Here is a 19703-nt window from a genome sequence, read left to right on the forward strand (position 1 = left end):
TCAGGTGACCTGCCTGTCTTGGTCTCCCAAAGCACTGGGATTACAGGCATGGGCCACTACGCCCAGCCTAGACCCTGTCTCTTAAAAATTTTTCAAGAGGCATCTGTAAGCTCTGTCTTAACTGTTTCTATTGTTCCAGTAAGAAACAAGATGATCAGGTGAGAATGATAGAACCAACGTTAAGTAGAACATGTCTGTCCTCACAGGATCACTGTTACACACAGGAAGGAAACCTGCGAATAGAAATCCCTATTGGAACAGAAAGTGCTGTGGGCTGAGGGAGAGGTAAGTGCAGGATCGCATGGGAGGCCCAGTGAAACCAGGGTAGGCTGTCTGGGCAAAGCCCCCAGGAGCAATGACCCTGGAGTTGAGACAATGGGAGTTGGCTGAGTGTGGGTGTGGTGGTCCTGGAAGAGAGGCCTGGTGAGGCTGTGAGAACGCAGCACTTCCAAGACTCAGTCTGTCTTCTGGAGCAATGTTTCCCACTAAAGTGAGAGAAGCCAGGACTGCCACCCAGGGGATGCAGTTTCCGTGCTGCAAAAGGTATCAGCAGAAGAGAAGGCGGGCTGGAGTCCAGCACATGGACAGCAGGCTGGTCTGCGTCCAAGAGGCTGCATACGCCCACCCCAAATAGGGCACATGTTTCTAATTTATTTGCCCAGAGGGGAGCCCTTTGCTTTTTCTAATTGGCATATAAAGTTGCCTGATAGGCCAGGAGAACCCAGTTACATGTCATTAGCCCTTCAGTATACTTCAGGTTATTTCCTCTAAGAGTTGCGAACAGTTTTACTGAGTACTATATAAAAGAATTTCTTTATCCAGTTTAACCTAGATAGCATAGGTCAGAAGTCATCCTACTTGATCCTGGGCTCAGTGTTTAGTGTAGCTGGGAGCTGCACTCTGAATTAGAAATTGGAAGGCTACCTGGCTCCTGTGGCACTGGAGGCCATGCCAGCTTCTCTTGGTCCCTGCCTGGTCTGTGGCCCTGAGGTTGGGAAGTTGAGAGCCAGGGAGAAAACACAGATTTGCAGTTGAGATATTTCAGGGTATTGCAGGCTCAAAGCAGCAATGCAAAATCATCCATTCTCCACTTGACCTTTGTGGTGTCCTTCATACCTGGTAATGGACACAGGAAGAGGAAGCTGAGCAACCACCAGACTGGACGACTTAAGGGGACCTGCATTGCACTGTAAACCCCACAGGGTCAGGGACCAGGGAGTTGGCACGCGGTAGATGCTCAATAAATATCTGTTAAGTGAATGTGTGAGTGAATGAATGAATGAATGACGGAGCAGATAGCAAATGGTCTTCAACGAGAAGGCCAGAACCTCCACAGGATACAGAGAGAGGGAAGAGTGTAGAGTTGGGGGTGGGGGACGAAGAACTCCTACTCAGGGTGGGAAGTTCAAAGTTTCAAAAGTTCTGCAGGGCTGTTTTTATTGTTGTTCTAATCACCTGCATGTCTTCCCTCAGGGAAAGATTTCTTAGAAAGCAATTATTATACTGATAGCCAGCAAGTAATTAAGTTGTTTAGAGCTTGAAAGGCTTGTTCTCTGACTAATTAAACTTTATGTATCTAGCTGTTCATTGAACAATATTCTAACATTGCACTATGAACATTACCACCTTGTGTACCCTAGGTTCCATTAGATTGGCATTAGTACCACACAGGAACTTTTTATGATGTGTGCTGATAAACTCCCAAGACAAATGAACCTGAGACATATGTGAGCATCCTATAAAGCAGACCCTGTTAGACTTTGATTTTGAATGTTTTGTGTTCACAACTAAAATGATAATATAGCACCCTTTTGCCCAACACATAAAACTTGACAAATAGCCTGTGGGAATGCCATCCATTTATCAGCATGTGATGTCCTGAAAAAAAATGTAGCTATAATATGTACAGCGGGGCAGTTGAACGTAAATCAGTTTTACAGCTGCAGCTGTGACATATCCTTCAGCTGAAATCCTGGGACAATCCTGAAAACTTCAAACATCAGTTTGTCAGTGTCATTTAAGTAAGAGTCTTTGAGAATTTACATTTATTTAGAGAGCTGATAGTCACCAGGTAATTTATGAGTAATGATAATTCTTTAAAGAAATAAACAAAATGTGCTGTGCACTTTGAAATGTCAAGCATATACTGTAAAACAGAATAATATCTATACAAACATATGTACAAATGTCATGCATTTCAGAGCACATTCAGAGGACAAGCTGTTTTCCTGTCCCTTCTGTTAGAGGTGGCTAATATGCATGTCGTTTTAGCAACTTTTCTTCTACACGAAAGCATTTTCTGGGTCCTTGAAAGGCTGCTCAAATACGCTTACCCATCCACCAGCCCAGCCCAACACTCCCTTAAGGCAAAAAGGCTCATTTGTTATATTCATCTGTTATATTTCAGCCTGTCAAATTTCCTGTCCTGGGTTATTTTTAAACAATTGAGGAGGGTGCAGGTGCAGTGGCTCATGCCTGTAATTCCAGTGTTTTGAGAGGCCAAGGCTGGAGGATTGCTTGAGGCCAAAAGTTTGAGACTCTTCTGAATTACATAGTGAGATCCTGTCTCTACAAAAAATCGTTTTAAATAGCTGGGCATGGTGGTGCATGCCTGCAGTCCCAGCTCTTAGGGAGGCTCAGGCGAGGAGCCTTGAACCCAGGAGCTCAAGGCTGCAGTGAGCTATTACTGTACCATTGCATTACAGCCTAGGCAACAGAATGAGACTCTGTCTCTAAAATAATAATAATAATTTTAAAAGAATGGGATGGTTACTATCATATTGGTTGAGGTTACCAAGGAATTTTGAATAATTGAATAATAGTGTACTTTATAAAATACGATGAGGAGTCACCAGAAATATTTGTTATATTTCCAGCTAAGAGTTTGAAATTAAAGAAGCTTCCTTGGCATGGGTATCACCTTGAGAGTGGCAGTGTGACAGCCAGACGGTGGACAGCATCCTGGACATCCCTCAGCAGCGTAGAAGGGCGGGGCAGAGTGGCGGGCCTGCAATCCTTGCCACATGTCATCCACATCTATGTCTCTGAAATCTACAAAGTGACTATACATTTCCTGAGAGCAAGATTTATTTTTCAGATGTCAGAACTGCAGTTTAAAAAATAGATTTTTGGATGTATGAGTCGTAATATGGTAGTTTCAGTTGGCCAGGATCTTGCCTTCCTGTTTAAAAAAAAAAAAAAAAAAAAAAAGTCAATTCTGAAATACAAGCTAACATAAAACTGTACAACACTGTATAAGCGTGGTGTACTGAAATCTGGGTAACTGGATCTCTTGGCTGCCTGCAAAGCACAGAAACTTCTCTCTGAATCATCCAGTGCCTTATGAATGTGTGTGCTGTAGACAAGCCAGAGCCATTTGGGGCAGCTGGCATTTCAAACCCCGAACGGGAAAAGCTATAGCTACCACAGCCCAGTCTCTCATGAGGGGGTAAGCAGAGCTGAAGATGGAAAGGGATCACCAGTGACAATGAAGGGGGAAGAGAAAGGAACACAGACTGAGCCCTTAGTGCTCAGAGATCAAATACCTTCCTTATCTCATTTCTCTCCCATGATAACCCTACAGGCTAAGTGTTATTATTCCTAATTTACAGATTAGAGAACTTTGGCTCGGAAGAGTTCGATGAGTCGCCCAAAGTTACTCTCATAGCTGAGCTGAGCACCTGGGTCTGAAGATTTCTCTTATTAACAACTCCAGAGTGTAGTCCATTGGCCATCCCATGTTCACAGAGAAGAGGCATCTCTGTACATTTGGGACTAATGAATGCTTCCTCAGGACCAAGCTTTGTGTTAGACAGCAGAATTTAAATGAGAGATAAGGCTTAGTCCCTGAAGAGGCCAAGGGATTGCAGCAGCAATTCTTCATTCCAGAAACCTTCGAATCAGCCCCATCCTTCTTCCTATAGCTGTAACCATAGTCCAAAGACACCTAAAGTCATAGACTTCGGTGACGATGTTGTCATAGTCTTAGCTGCCACGGAGTCAGTGCTTAATTTGTGGCAGGTGTTATTTAGAGAATCCAAAGGAAACAAGAATAAGTATAACCAAAAATTGAACCACAGGGTATTTTAGAATTTACTACAGTATAATAGGAAACATGCTTTTATTTTCTAATGGCAGTTTGGTAAATTTCCTCATGCCCAAACATGCAGCATCTAGACAATGAACATCCTCAATTGATCTACACCACCAGGACATAACTTCCTGCCCAGTGTGGAGCTTGAGAAAGCTAAACCCCCCAGAGAGGGACCATGGAGAGCTTTTTATCCACCTACTACAGAGAAAAGAAAACAGCTCCTGGAGTTACAGTGGACACGGCCCAATCTCTGTTTTGGATAACAGATTAGGTTGATAAAAGATATACTGAGCACATTTATCAATGATTTCTGGAGTTTTCTGCTGGCTACCCTTCAAACTCTGATTTCAAGGGGAAAAATAATTTCACCTTTTCAATTTTGTTTATTCAACCAGTCCAGGCAAAGGGATTAGGAGGCAACTTGATATTTACAGTCTAACTGCTCTTTGTGTTAACAGTCCCCCCATTGTGTCTGGAGCTACTGCAACTGCTTACTTTCTAATCAATGTTTTTGTTTTCTCTTCCTATCATCTACTGAGGAATGATATTGGCTTTTCTCAAGAAGATTCTGTTACTTCAAAGTCATCAAAGGCAAACCAAAGTTGTACTTTTATGAAGCCTTTAAAAATATTTTGATGATGTTTCAAAAGACTGAAGAGATAAGGTTGAGAAAGTGAAGTAAATATAAGATTGAAAGATTAACCGGGACATTTGTGCCTGTAAAGGGGAGCTTTGCCGAACAGGGCCCCACACTGGTGAATATGCCTTCTATTACATGAAGAAGGTCCTTACCAGAAGACCTCTGCCTCCTAGCCTGCTTGGTTAACAGATGTTATTAATCCACCCAATAAATGGTCACCAAGAGTGCTAGCAACCAACTTTTCTGTAGACAATGAAAAATGCCAGGGAGGAACAGGTCCCTTAAGTATAAAGCCTTTCTGTGGGTGCCATGTCCTCTCCTCTCCAGGCCCTCACCTGGCACAGACACTACCTGGCAGCCCTCCTGAGCAGCTGCTCGGCCACCTGACAGCTGAGGGCTTAACCAGTGGCCATTTGTTTCTGCTACATCCCGAGGTAGCAGGACAGCAATGCCCAAGGGCTCAGTGCCAATGCAGAAACAACACAGAGAGAAAGAGAACCACCAATTTGAGAGAAACTAAAGGCCTCACTGGAACTCCTGAACCATCGGCACCTCCTGAGCAGCACTGAGCCCCTTCTACTTTGTTATTTGAATTATTTACTAAGTTTATAAATACTTGTCTTACCCTACCCCAACTTGTGGGTATGGTGCCCCTTGTTGAACAGCTATTTATTAACTTTTCCCCTTATGCCAGCCCCTCTACTGGGCCAGTGACAGAGGAATAAGAGATAGTCCCTGTCCTGAAGATATTCCAGGTGATGAAACAGATGCTATAAGCCAGCAAACAATACAATAGGATGGCAACTGGGGTGAGTATGGAGTGCTTAGAATCAGAGGGGAGGACGGGAATAATTGCTCATTGGATTTCATGGAAGTTTGAGCAATGATGGGACGTTGCTGTCCCGTTGGGTGTGTAATGATGGCTTTCCTGGGATGACAGGCAGGCAAGCTATGCCTTATTGTGAATGCTAGGTATATCATAGATTAGTCATAGTTCTCCAGAGAAACAGAACCAATAAGATATCTAAGAGATTTATTATAAGGTATTTGCTCACACAATGATTGAGGCTGAGAAGTCCTATGATATGCCATTGGCAAGCTGGAGACCCAGAACAGCTGGTGGAGTCGGCCTGAGGAGTGTGAAGGCCTGAGAGCCAGGGAGCCAATGGTGTAGATTCTAGTCTGGTCTGTAGGACTAAGAACCAGGAGTATTAAGGGCAGGAGATCAGTGTCCCAGCTCAGGCAGCCAGGCATCATGAACTCACCTGATCTACCTTTTTGTTCTATTCTGGCCCTCAGTGGATTAGATCATGCCCACCCACACCAGCAAAGACAATTCATTTCCTTGGTCTACACATTCAAATGCGAATTTCTTCTGGAAACAGCCCCACAGACACAACCAGAAATAATGTTTAACCAAATATCTTGCCATCTCGTGATTCCGTCAAGTTGACACATAAAATTAACCATCTCACGAGGAAAGGTCAAGTTTTTACCTTAGCATTGCCACTGTGTGATGTTAAAATAAAGTGAAGAACAGCCTTGAAGAAATCTCCTCGCACATGAAGCCAGTCAGACCTAGAAAGTGGGCTTAACTTTGCTTGATTTGCAAACACAACTACAACTTAACTTGGGCTATTTCTTATAATGCCCATCTCAGAGATAAGTGAAACTTAAGATCAATCAATTGGAAGCCACCAACTAACCTATAATTGTTTAACTTGGGATTTCCCAACAGGACAAACCAAACAAGGCAACTATACATATAAAACCAATCAAATATTTTCCTTGGCTTACTTCTGTGTTCACCTTATAAAAACCTTCTTCCCACTCCCTCAGTGGAGCCCTAACCACTTTCTGTTTGGTGTGCCTGATCCGTGAATCAATGTTTGCTCAAATAAACTTTTAAAAATATTATTGTGACTCGGTTTATCTTTTTACAGTGACCTTGCATTATATTCAACATCTCGACCTCTGCTCTCTTCCGTAATGGAAGCACTGGACACAATAATCCTCTGATCCCTCCCCGCTAAAAATAGTACACTTTCATCAAACATTTTTATCTGTCTGATATGTACAAATAATGTTGACAGTTGTGTGGCCATAGTGGGTGCCTCTGGTCTGAAAGGGTTGCAGGTCTTGCTGGGAGATAGGAACTGCACTAAACACTTTGCTTACATGAAACACCTTTAATTCTCGAAGGATCCTGCAGGAAAGGCACTGTTACTATAATCTTCAATTTGCAAATGAAAAGACTGAAAAGTTCAGCTCACTGGCCCAAGGTCACACGGCCACTGAGGAGCAGAGCTGAGAATAAAGATGGTCAGCCCTCAAGCCTGTTACTGACCATTACTTTATATGGCTTCCCAGGTTCACCATAACTAGCCATGGATGGGCGCTGTGAGTTCCCTGCAAAGATGTGGCTCAATAGGAAGCTTCAGTCTAAAACAGCCATATGGAGAAAGAAGGAAGACAATTAGCTGATAGGGTAGCCTGGAAATATTGTATGGGAGCTGGAATAAAACCTAAGGAAAAGATAGACTCAGAGATAAAAAGAATGTTGGAGTGCACGAAAAAGAAACACCAGCAGAGTGAACTGGTAGAGCAGGCCTAGAACTGAACTATAGCTTCAGATCTCAATTTGAGAGTGCTAAGTTGGTGGCTATGTGACATTAGTTTCGGGAGTGGAATAGCAATTTGCACCCAGCTCTCTGTAACGTTGGAGTGGCTAGAGGAGGGGAGTCCACCTGGTCAGCAGCAGGGAAATGAGGCCCCCTCATTGTAACGAGAGCATTCCAGAAAGGGCAGGCTCAGCAGAGCTAGGATGATCCCATTTTCTACTGACCCTTAAACAGCACTTCAGAAGCTTTCCTTTTGCCAGTGGTAAGTGACAAAATCTAGCTTGATGCCCAGGTCTGCGTGATTCCAAAGCCCACATTCTCTTTCAAGCACAAGAGCAGCAGAGATTTGTCAGTTTTCGCTGGTTTGGCAATTTTGATGCAGCCATGTTAGAGCATACAACAAGAAACTTGGAAGCTTATGGCATTTATTTTCAAATATCTGACAAGTTCTTCTATTTCTGTAATCTGTATTCATTTTAAAAGTCATGTGGATGATCATGGAGTTATTTTGTTATGTGTGTACAATAAGACTTGCAATCGTGACTACTTAGGAGAGAAATACAGTGCTGTGAGCTGACAGTAAGCCTGAAGAAGATTCAAATCTCATACCAGCTTAAGATTTTTTTTTTTATCAGACAGAAAACTAAATTCAGCTATTTTAGCAGCACACTGTTCAGTAATGCTCACCAAAAAGTAGAGAAGAAATTTGAGGAGGAAAATACTGGCATTTCATTTTGTCAAAGTCCCAACACAGCATGAAGTATCAGCACAAAGCTCGGTGACACTGGCACAACCTTCCCAGTAAAGAAGTCCTGGGTCCAGGCTGTCTTCCAGCGTTAATGAGGCTCATCACCATATAGCCGCAGGGGACGAAAGCAGATGCTGTATCTGGTGGGAACTGTGGGAGAGCATCTACCATCAGGATATGTGGAACACCAAGATCATTGCGCTTCTCTTCTGAAACGGTCTCAATACTTCAGGAAAGAACAAGAATCTTACTGCATCATCTGAGAAACAATCTTGGGTAAACCAAGGGGACTTAAATCTAAGTAGAGCTTCTCAACCTTGGCTGCACCTCAGAATAACTTGAGAAGCTTTAAAAACTACCGATGCTGAGTTTCACCCCTAGAGCCTCCGTTGTCTGTCAGGTGTGACGTTGCAGGCAGAAGCACCATGTGTAATTCAGCACCGGGGAAGTCACTGTCAAACGTTTCAGGGAAGAGCTTTTTGGCAATCCACCAGTCTGCGAGACAAATGAAAGAATTGGTGTCTGAGCGAAGTGATCCGCCTGGCTCCTTCTGTCAATGCACATTAAGATCACAATCATGGTTAATGTGTTTAAAAAAATGATGGACACAAGAAACTTTTTTGAGAAGGAGTCTTGCTCTGTCAGCCAGGCTGGAGTGCAATGGCATGATCTCGGCTCACTGCAACCTCTGCCTGCTGGGTTCAAGTGATTTTCCTCACTTGAGTAGCTGGGATTACAGGCATGTGCCACCATGCCTGGCTAATTTTGTATTTTTAGTAGAGACAGGGTTTCACTGTGTTGGTCAGCTAGTCTCAAACTCCTGATCTCAAGTGATCCACCCGCATCGGCCTCCTAAAAGTGATGGCCGCGTCTGGCCACAAACAGCACTTTGAAGAGTGATTTCTTCTATCAAGCAAAGAAGAAATGAAAACTACATAAAGGAAGATCTCATGTAGTTAGATGCAGTTCAAAAGAAACATTTGTTGAGCATTTGCTATGCAATAAAGCACTGGGAAGCAAACATTGACAAAGACACTGCCTTAGTCTAAAGTGACTCAACATTTATAAAAGGTGACAGACATTGAAATTCAGAATGTCCATCTCATGCATAATGGCATCAGGGCTGACAGGTGAAGACATGGGAGTCCAGGCTTCCGGAAGGAGAAGTCCAAGCTAGGTCATAGAGGAGGAACCAGCCAGGCAGAGGGTGTGGGAGGTGTGGAAGTGTGCTCTGGGTGGTGGGAGAAAGACGAGCAGTAGAGGAATAGCTGGGGGATGGATTCAGAAATCCCAACAGTTTCTCCAGGTCTGTCATGCACATATTATTACTGGATTATCACTTGTGTAGGAAAAAATGATACCTAGAAACATGGGGACAAAGTTTAATATCCAGGGACTCCCGCTCCCATCTTCCTCCCACTGTCTCCCGTGATCCTTCAAAGACTGCACCCCTGGAGTACATCTTTCCCCTCCCCCTCCCCTGGTGGCAGAGCTGCACAGCCCATGGCCAGCTCTGGGAGGGCAGTGTACACACTCATCACGTTTCAGGGTTGTGTGCATCCTAACCAAGTCCATCTTGTGTTGGATTTTATCGCTTTCTCTCTATCTTTTCTGCTGCCATGTAGAAAAGGCACCAATGTGGGCCAGATCATTCTGGACTTGAGTTTCTCCTCCCCAGATCATTACCTTGGGGACCCAGCATACATTTCCTCACCTGTACATTTTGATGCCACACTCTGACTCTTCTGAGATGGGATCAACCTAAGGTGAGTGTTGGGGAGGGTTCCCAGTAATTTTCACTTGCCTCTCATTCCGTCCTCTTTGCTTCTCTCTAAGCCAGAGCTTGTTCTGAGACACCCCAGTCATTGCAGAGATAAGGTCTTTTCAGTATAGTTTCCCCAGCTTCACCTTAAAAGTCTCACTGTACTATGTGCCAGGCAGTACCGTCAGCCTTACTGGTAATTCACCTGACTCGCGTTTGTAGAAATCACTCCAAATTGGCCCATTCTCTACAAATGGTGGCCCTCCTCACATTCTTTAAGCTCTTCCAATTGAAATGTACCCTCCTGGGCACAGCATGTACTACAGAGCTGCATGCATTCTTACCATTCCAACCCAAAGCAAACATCCCATTTTATAAACCCTCCCGTGTAACTCCCCGTTTTCCCCATTCTTGCCTTTCCTCCCTTCCCCTTCCCTAGCATGAGAAGAATTATGCATTATCTTCTCACACACACTTCTCTCCCTGTCCCCATGCCTGCCCCCTTCCCCAGGGAGAGCTACACAAAGACTGTCCTTGCCTCAGGGACTTTGCATCCGGGGCTCCTATCGCAGACACATGGAGGAAGAGGCTCTGGGAGAGGCCTGCATGGAAGAAGACAGAAGAACTCCCCCAGTGCTTTCTCCATCCTTAGTTTTGGTAGAATATCTGCTCCTCTTCCCAGCAGAAAAGACAAGTAACATCAAAGAAGACAAACTCAGTCTCATAGCAATTGATTTTTGTTGAACTGACATTATCCTTGGTCTTACTATATCATCTATTAAAAGATTTTGTCATTTTATGTCGAAAGATCTTGTGACTTTTAGGCAATTATTTGGGCCTAACAATGTCTTTTACAGTAAAGACAATAGCACATTCAATGGAGCACACCAAAACAATCATAATACAATTTCACTTGTCAGCTACGAGGTCATCATCTTAATCTATGTGCTTTCCACATACGTAAATAATGACAAAAAAACCATTAGGAGCAAAGTGGATAGCAATATATTTTAAGTACTTTCCTCAAGCAATTTTTCATAAGGAATATTCAATTAGATTTCCAAAGGAAATGAGAAAATAGGATTCTTGCTCTTGAAAACTAATGGCATTACACAATGGTTTACTTCTTAATGTTTTTCAAGATGCTTTATATCTCTCTTCTTAGGGAATATACCAACTCCCTAAGAGGAAAGGGCATGGAACAAGAAAAAGTTCTTATGGATGACTGTTTCAGTCAGATTTCATGATTTCCCAGGAGGCAATATTTGGTTGCAGGCTTCCTGTCCTCTACACAGCTCAAGTTACTTCTCCATGCTCCCAAACCTCTCGCAGCACTGACTTAATGAACAAACCCCTTGACCTTGTCCTCTCCTTGACTTTAGGCTACGTTTCTTCTCACCCTCCCATGCCATTCATTCCTACTAATCAGCTCCCATCAGAAGTACTTATCTCCCAATCAACATTTCTTGAGCATAACACATGCCATGACAGTGATGTCATTCTTCAGACTCTTGGGGTACTCCCAGAAGCAGACCTGAAGATCACCATTTGAATGCAAATATGCATTTGGGAGGCAATCCCAGGAAACATGGTAGGGGAGTAGAGATGTAAAATAGGAAAGCAAAAGAACTAAAAAATAACATTCATTATCAAGCAAATTACCACTTCGAGTAATTGGAGCATAAATCTTTCTGTTGGGGTGCTCTAGGAGCTACATTAAACAGTTGTTACATCTGAGGGATGAGGGAGCTGGGGTATTTATATACCAACTCTCACCTGCCATTCAGCCATTCATTATTAATTCCCTGCCATTTCTAGATTACTGTGTGTGGAGATAGCAAAGCGGATTCCTTTAGCTGTCAAGACCCTCAAGGAGAGAAGCTCAGAGGCTTGCACATGGATATCTAGCAGGTGTTCACTGAAACTGTACGGACAGGGGCACCTGGGCAGGACATCGCAGGATCTGTTGCTGCCACTGTAGTGCTTACTTGCATGAAAGGGTTCCTCCAACAGCTTTGCTTAAGCCCAGCTACTGATGGCAAATATATTTCATTTAGTGTGTCAGCTTCAATTAGATTACTAGTGGCTTGGTCAGAAAAGATTCTAAGGTTATGTTAAAGGTTAGCAGGAGAGAGGACATATGGTTGATCAGAGATCTCTGTGAAAAGACAGTTGGATGAAGACTGGCAATATCTTGCCAGACATTTGTCATCCAACTCTGGAATTACTCCTGAAAGTAGTGGGCAGAACCATGTATGCTGAGAGTCCAAAGAAGAATGAAAATGCCAACGGAGGAGTAGGAAGGTGATCAGGCCTGCTTTAGTCCATGTGAGTTGCTACAACAAAAATACCATGAACTGGGTGATTTATAAACAACAAATATTTATTTCTTGTAGTTCTGGAGGCTGGGAAGTCCAAGACCCAGGTACTGGCAGATGTGGTGAGGGCCTGTCCTGTTCCTCACAGATGGCAGATGGGGTGTGCTAACACTTGAGAGCTCTTTTATAAAGCACTAATCCCATTCATGAGGGCTCTGCCCCTAATTACCTCCTAAAGGCTCCACCTTCTAATACCATCACAATGAAGGAGTTGGGGAGGTTTCAACATAAGAATTTTGGGAGGACCCAAACATTAAGACTTCTGCTGAAAATAGAAAATACTCATTACTTGTTAGAAGTATGAGACCAAATTAGGAGGAGCAGAACAATGGCAAGGACTCTGTTGAACGCCACCACCGCCCCCTCAAAGCAAAGTCCCTGCTCTCCTTCAGAGAGGTCAAAGGGAGCCACCCCCAAGGCTTCGTCCCTGTTCCCCCATTATTACACTGGCTGAGCTTCGTTGTCTGAGCTTCTGAATACCAAGTCTGGGCAGAAGTGGGAAAGCTTGCCTGAGGGAGAAAGAAAATGAATCAGCCTGAGCAATAGAATATTTGACATGAAGACAATATTTCATGTGATTTGGAAAAGTTTAACCTAGGATTTTCCCAGGTTGAATATTAATTAACGTATTCATTTAAGCAGTACTTAGTGATCATCTGGTATAAGCACCCCATTATTGCATGCTTTTGAAAAATAAAGATGAACAAGGCATAGTCCAGACCCTCAAAAATCCCATAAGCTAGGCAGAAAAGGCAATGAAAACCTTACCAAGAAGCCCCCAAAAGGGTAATTATTAAGGACCCAGACTCTCTGGGCTTTTATCCTGAGCCCTCCACTTACTAGCTGGGTGACACATTTATTTCATCTCTTTGTGCCTTGGTGTTCTCCTTGGTTCCTCCCTCGTGGGGTTGTTTTGGAAATTATATCTGTGAACATATCTAAAACTAGAGTAGTGCCTGATGTGTAGTCAAACTCAATACATTTTATCTTTTTGCTTTTCCTGTGAGAGCACGGATTAGGAACACCTCATTTCCCAGCTGGAGAATCAGGGAGACTATAAAGAGTTGCTGTGTTTAAAATGGGCACTAGAAGACAAACAGATTTCACCGAATGGAAATGGGAGGAAGGCTCCTCTGGGAAATAGCAGGCCACGTGCAAAGAGACAGAGGAGGGGAGGCAGGGACGTCCAGGAAGCAGCAGCCAGCTGACTGCCACATGGAGGGGGAGTGAGTCTCACACGTGCTTTTTCAGAGACGGAAAATAACCAAGCATTTTCAGTTTGACAATGAACATGACCAAAACTGTATTTTTAAAATGTGACTCTGGCAAAATAATCCATGGGTGTGTATGAATTGCAATAAAAGCCTCTCAGCCGTTTCCTTCTTTCTAGGTTTATCAAAAAGTACTGAATCTAAAATGAAAGCATACTAATTAGTACTTCCTGAGTCAACTCAATCTGAATCCATGCAGCATCTATTTCATAATATCTCCGAAATGGCTGGGAGCCACTCTGGACCCCAGCTTTTTCTCTAGGCTGAAGCATGGCACTTACCTGGGTGGATGGGGCAGAATGCCACATACGTGGATTCCAGTCTCTCTTTGTGAACACATGCATAAAAATCATCACTTTCATATACAAAGTTAGTGAATTAGTTTCAAATTGAGTAAGTACTAGTAAAGGATCTAGCTGAGTGCTATGACATGTTAATAAAGCTCTGACACTCCTTTAGGTCATGAAGTCAGGGATGACTTCTCTGAGGATGTAATCGCTAAGCCCAAGCTTGAAGGAAAAGAATCCAATCATAGAAGAAGCCAGACAGGGGAAAGCACTTCGGCATGAGCAAAGAACCTCAAGGAAAACACCAAAAAACAGGCCAATGTGGCTGGAGTGAAATGAGGGGAAAGCCCTGCTCTTTTCTCCTTTGCTTGTTTACATGTTAGAGAGAATGAGAATATTCCCTGCATTGTTCATTTCTCTGCTGAAAATAGAAAATACTCATGTTTGATGGAAGTATGAGACCAGATTAGGAGGAGCAGAACAATGGCCCAAGGTCATATTTGATTCTAAAATAGAGTGGAGAGCCTTGCCCACCCCAAGGCCAAGGCTATCCTTCAAAACCATGAAGGGTCTGAACATAAACAAGCTGAGCATCGATCACTAGTGCCTATGCTGTGGCGTGGCTTCCTCTTCCTAAGAGGAACCCCCAACATTCAGGTTCACTTATCATCAGGAACAACCACAATAAAATCATTGCAAAGAAATGAGTTGCCTTAACCAACAAAGAGTTTAGGGGAATATGAACAGACTTCCATCCACTCTTTTGGGCTCTTTGCCTGGGCTGTGAAGTAAATTAACATAAGGCAAATCAATAAGAGGAAAAATACCATTTTAATTACATATCCCTGCCCAGGAGGCCCACAAAATATGAGACTCAAAGAAGGGTCAGATGATTGACGCTTATACTGCATCCTGAGCTACAGAAAGAGTAGGAGCTTGGGGCGCCTCCTGGTTGTTGAGGGGCAGGGTCAGGGGTAACAAGCTATGGGGAAGCTATGGGAGAGCAAGGGGAAGAGTTGTATAGTGATTAAGGTTGTCCTGTTATGCAGATAAAAAAAATTCTCCAGTAATAAAAGTTGTCTCAGAGCAGGCTTTGGAAGAATAGGTGACTGCCTGGGCATAGTGTCAACCTCTGGCCAAGCTTAGGCTTCTTTAGCATCTATTATCAGCTTTGGGAAATGTCCTTTCATTCCTTCTCATGCTGCTGATCAGACTGGTAATCAGGGAAGAGGTTGGGGACTAACATTGGTTTGGTATCTACTACTGTGCGAAGTGCTTTACTTATATTATTTCATTTATACCTTATAGCATCTTTATTAATTTTATTTTTATGGCTAAAGAAGCTCAAGTTCATAGAGATTTAGTAACTTGCCTAAGCACACACAACTGATAAGAAGCAGAATCAAAACTAGACCCAGAACTGTGTAACCCATCAAGTCAAACTCTTTCCAAAAATGTGCGGAGGTTATCTGCCAATTTAAAAACATGGTGTTGGAACTAATAACAAACCAAGTAAAGTCGCAGGACAGAAAATCGCCATTTTTAACAGGAACAGAAAAACAATCCTAAAATTTGTATGGAACCACAAAAGATCCCAAATAGCCAAAGCAATCTTTAGCAAAAAGAACAAAATTGGAAGCATCATACTACATGTATTGAAAACATACTACAAAGCTATGTTAACCAAAACAGCATGGTAATGGCATAAAAACAGACACATAAACCAATGGGACAGAATAGAGAGCCCAGAAATAAATAAAATAAATACTCATGACCAATTTGTTTTTGATGAAAATGACAATAAGAATACACAATCAGGCAAGAGTGTATGTTAGACAGTCTCTTCAATAAATATTCCTGGGAAAACTGATATTCACATGCAGAAGACTGAAATTAGATCATAATCTCACACCATGTGCCAAAATCAATTCAAAGTGAATTACAGTTAAATGTAAGACGTGAAACTGTAAAACTACTAGAAGAAAACATGCAAGGAAAGCTCTATGACATTGATCTGGGCAAAGAGTTTTTGGGTATGATACCAGAAGCAGAGGCACCAAAGGCAAAAATAGACAAACAGGATCAAATCAAACTAAAAAGCTTCCACACAGCAAAGGAAACCATCAACAGAGTGAAGAGATAACCTGTAGAATGTGGGAATATATTTGCAAACCATGCATCTGATAAGGGACTAATACCCAAAATATATAAGGAACTCAGACAACTCCACAGCAAGAAGACAAATAACATGATGTTAAAATAGACAAAGAGCCTAAATAGACATTTCTCAAAAAAAGACATGCAAACAGCCAACAAGTACATGAAAAAAATGCTCAACATCACTAATGAACAGGAAAATGCAAATTAAAACCACAATGAGATGCCACTTCACATCTGTCAGAATGGCTGTTATCAAATAGATGGAAGATGACAAATGTTGGAGAGAATGTGTAGAAAAAGGAACCCTTGTACATTGTTGATGAAAATGTAAATTAGTAGAGCCATTACGGAAAACTGCATGGAAGTTCCTGAAGGAACTAAAAATAGAATTACCATACTATCCAGCAATCCAGCTACTTGGATATCTATCCAAGGGAAAGGAAATCAGTATATCAAAGGGATACCTGTACTCTCATATTCATTGCAGCACGATTTACAATAGCCCAGATATGGAATTAACTTAAATGTCCATCAGTGGATGAATGGATAAAGAAAATGTGCCGTATATACACAGTGGAATACTATTCAACCTTAAAAAGAAATTTTGTCATTTGTGACAACATGGATAAGCCTGGAAGATATCATGTTAAATAAAATAAGCCAGGCACAGAAAGATAAATACCACATAACCCAATTTATATATGGAGTATAAAAAAGTCAAACTCATAGGAAGAGAGGACAAAATGGTGGTTGCCAGAGGTTTGGGGTGGGGTTATTGGGAGGTGTTGATCTAAGGACACAAAACTTCAGGTAGGCAGGAGGAAAAAATTCAAGAAATCTATTGTACCTCATTCTGACGGCAAAAAATAAGAACACATTGTGTATTGTTACCTTGAAAATTTCTAAGAGAAGACATTAAGTGTTATTACTGCAAAAAAGTGATGACCAGGTATGGTGGCTCACGTCTGTAATCCCAGCACTTTGGGAGGCCAACACGGGCAGATCACAAGGTCAAGAGATCGAGACCATCCTGGCCAACATGGTGAAACCCTGTCTCTACTACAAATACAAAAATTAGCTGGGTGTGGTGGCTCCTGCCTGTAGTCCAAGCTACTTGGGAGGCTGAGGCAGGAGAATTGCTTGAACCCAGGAGGCAAAGGTGGGAGTGAGCTGAGATTGTGTCACTGCACTCCAGCCTGGCAACAGAGTTAAAATTAAAAATAAAAAAATAAGTATCTAAGGTAATGGATATGTCAAACGGCTTGAGTTAGCCATTCCACAATGTGTACATTTACAAAAATGTCATGTTGTACTCCATATATATATATAATTTTTACTTGTCAATTGGAAAATAATACAGAATAAAAGAAAAACAAGGTGCTAAGAACACATACTGTGGAGCCAGACAGCATGAGTTTGCGTCCCTACTCTGTCATCTACTAGCTGTATATCCTTGAGCAAATAACTCAGTCTTCTGTGTCTCAGTGGTGTTATCCATGTGTATCTATATAGGGCCGCAAATAGGGCCTTCCTTAAATAGGGTGGGGATAAAATAAATTAGCTAATATTGTAAAGCACTTAGACTACTGCCAAACACATAGTAGGTGATCAATAAATACAAGCTGTTGTAATTTCTAGTAACTTATTAAAGAAAAACAGTAGTTACCATAGAAGTATTCCATGGTTTTATTTTCACAAGCATTTTTGTACCAGCTGTCTAGTATAGCTAACAGAGAATTTTTTGCTTTCTACCTTAAAGTCATGATGTCTTTTTTTTTTTTTTTTTTTTTTTTTTTTTTTTTTTGAGACAGAGTCTCACTCTGTGACCCAGGCTGGAGTGCAATGGCGCGATCTTGGCTCACTGCAACTTCCACCTCCCAGGTTCAAACGATTCTCTTGCCTCAGCCTTCTGAGTAGCTGGGATTGCAGGCGCATGCCACCACGCCCAACTAATTTTTGTATTTTTAGTAGAGACATGGTTTCAACATCCTGGTCAGGCTGATCTCGAACACCTGACCTAGTGATCCACTCCCCTTGGTCTCCCAAAGTGCTGGGATTACAGGCCTGAACCACCGCGCCCTACACAATGACTTTTTTTAATGTCACAAATATTATTCATCGAAATTTGCCTCACCACTTAATTTCCAATAATAGAATAGCTAAGAAAAAGCTGTAGCTACTTAATGGTATATTAAGCATTTTTAAATAATGACATGTACCCAAAAGGAACCATACTTTCAACACAATAAGGAAAAAAGGAGAAGTGTAAAATTATGCAAATCCTATGATGACATGTATATGAAAAATAGACTGGAAGGAAAAGACCAAAATTATAACAGTCTTTATATTAGTAACCTGAAGCTATGAATATTTCCCTTATTTTCCAACATTTATTGTTATGTGACTTGCTTAAATTATAATAAAATAATGGGTCATCCCAAAGCATTTCTTACTACACGTTAAAAGAAACAAACACCCATCTATAATCTGTTAAAAGAATTCTTAATTTTACATGTATGTGAGAGGGTGAGTTTTATATAAAATAAAAGGCTAAGCATGTTCAGGAATGCCACAAAAGACGAACAAAAACCTTTAGAAGGAATAACAGCTTAAGTCCTTCCATTAAAAAAAAAAAAAATACATTTTCCTTAACAGCTAAAATTGGCGATCTGTGCTAAGAAAACACTGGAGAAGCCAGGAGGAAACCTGAGTCTGCTTATAGTTCCACTGTGGAAGCGCTTCTGACACATGGAGGCTTCCTCTCCCTCTCTCTTTCAGGCCTGCAGGAACTCTACCAAATCAGGGCAAAGGTGCCAGTGTGAACCTCAGCCTGCTCGCTTCCCTGTGGCTGGGTCCTGTGACTCTACTTGACTCTTACACTGAACAGGGCCCCAGCTGGTCCCAAGATCTCTGAGGTCTCTCACTCCAGCTATTCTTGCCTCATCCATGTCATGCCTTCTGCCCTCCCCATTCTTCCATCTCCTCCTCTGTCTTCCTGTGTTTGGACATTTGCGGGTCAGTTCATGGATGTCACTGGCCATAGACAAAAATGACCACCTGCCATTGCTGGGCCAACCAGTTGTAGAAGGACTGAAGGCACTTTGGGATGGCCTTTGGAGTCATTGTCCAGCATGACAGCAGGGCAGCCAGGAGCTCAGACACCTGCTTGTCTGATCTGAATTCACAGCTTTGCCATGTACCAGCAGGCTGACTTTAGACATGCCAATTCAACTCATGAAACCTCCATTTCTCCATCTGGAAAGCTGAGATGATCATGACAATATCTATTGCGTAGAGTTTCTGTGAGGAATCAATGAGCAACTCTATGAAGTATTGGCATGGTCAGTGCTCAATGGAAACTTTCAATGGAAGTTTCAGTTCAAGCTTTTTTCTCAATCCTTCCCTAGCCTTTGAGCCAGTTCCTTGCCTCCTACTCATCCTCCACTCCCACTGGACAGTATGTGATTCTAGAACGGCAGAAAAAAGAGCCTGGTAAACTTCTCTACTTTTCATATCTAGAGAATGACACAGCCATTTATCAGGAGCCTGGTGAGAACCACCGGTCGGTCCTGTCTCAGCCTGAGTCTTTAGTTTCATCCAAAGCGACTAGGCAACTCACCTAAAGACTCTGCTTCAAGTGGTGGATCAGAAACACAAACCATATTTGTCAGTAACACCGAAGTCCACATATATTCCAAATGTTTATGTTAATTACTTTTTTCCTTTTTTATGTTAATTTTTTT

Source organism: Cebus imitator, unplaced genomic scaffold (genome assembly GCF_001604975.1).
Source record: "Cebus imitator isolate Cc_AM_T3 unplaced genomic scaffold, Cebus_imitator-1.0 Scaffold162, whole genome shotgun sequence".
Classification (NCBI taxonomy): Eukaryota; Metazoa; Chordata; class Mammalia; order Primates; family Cebidae; genus Cebus; species Cebus imitator.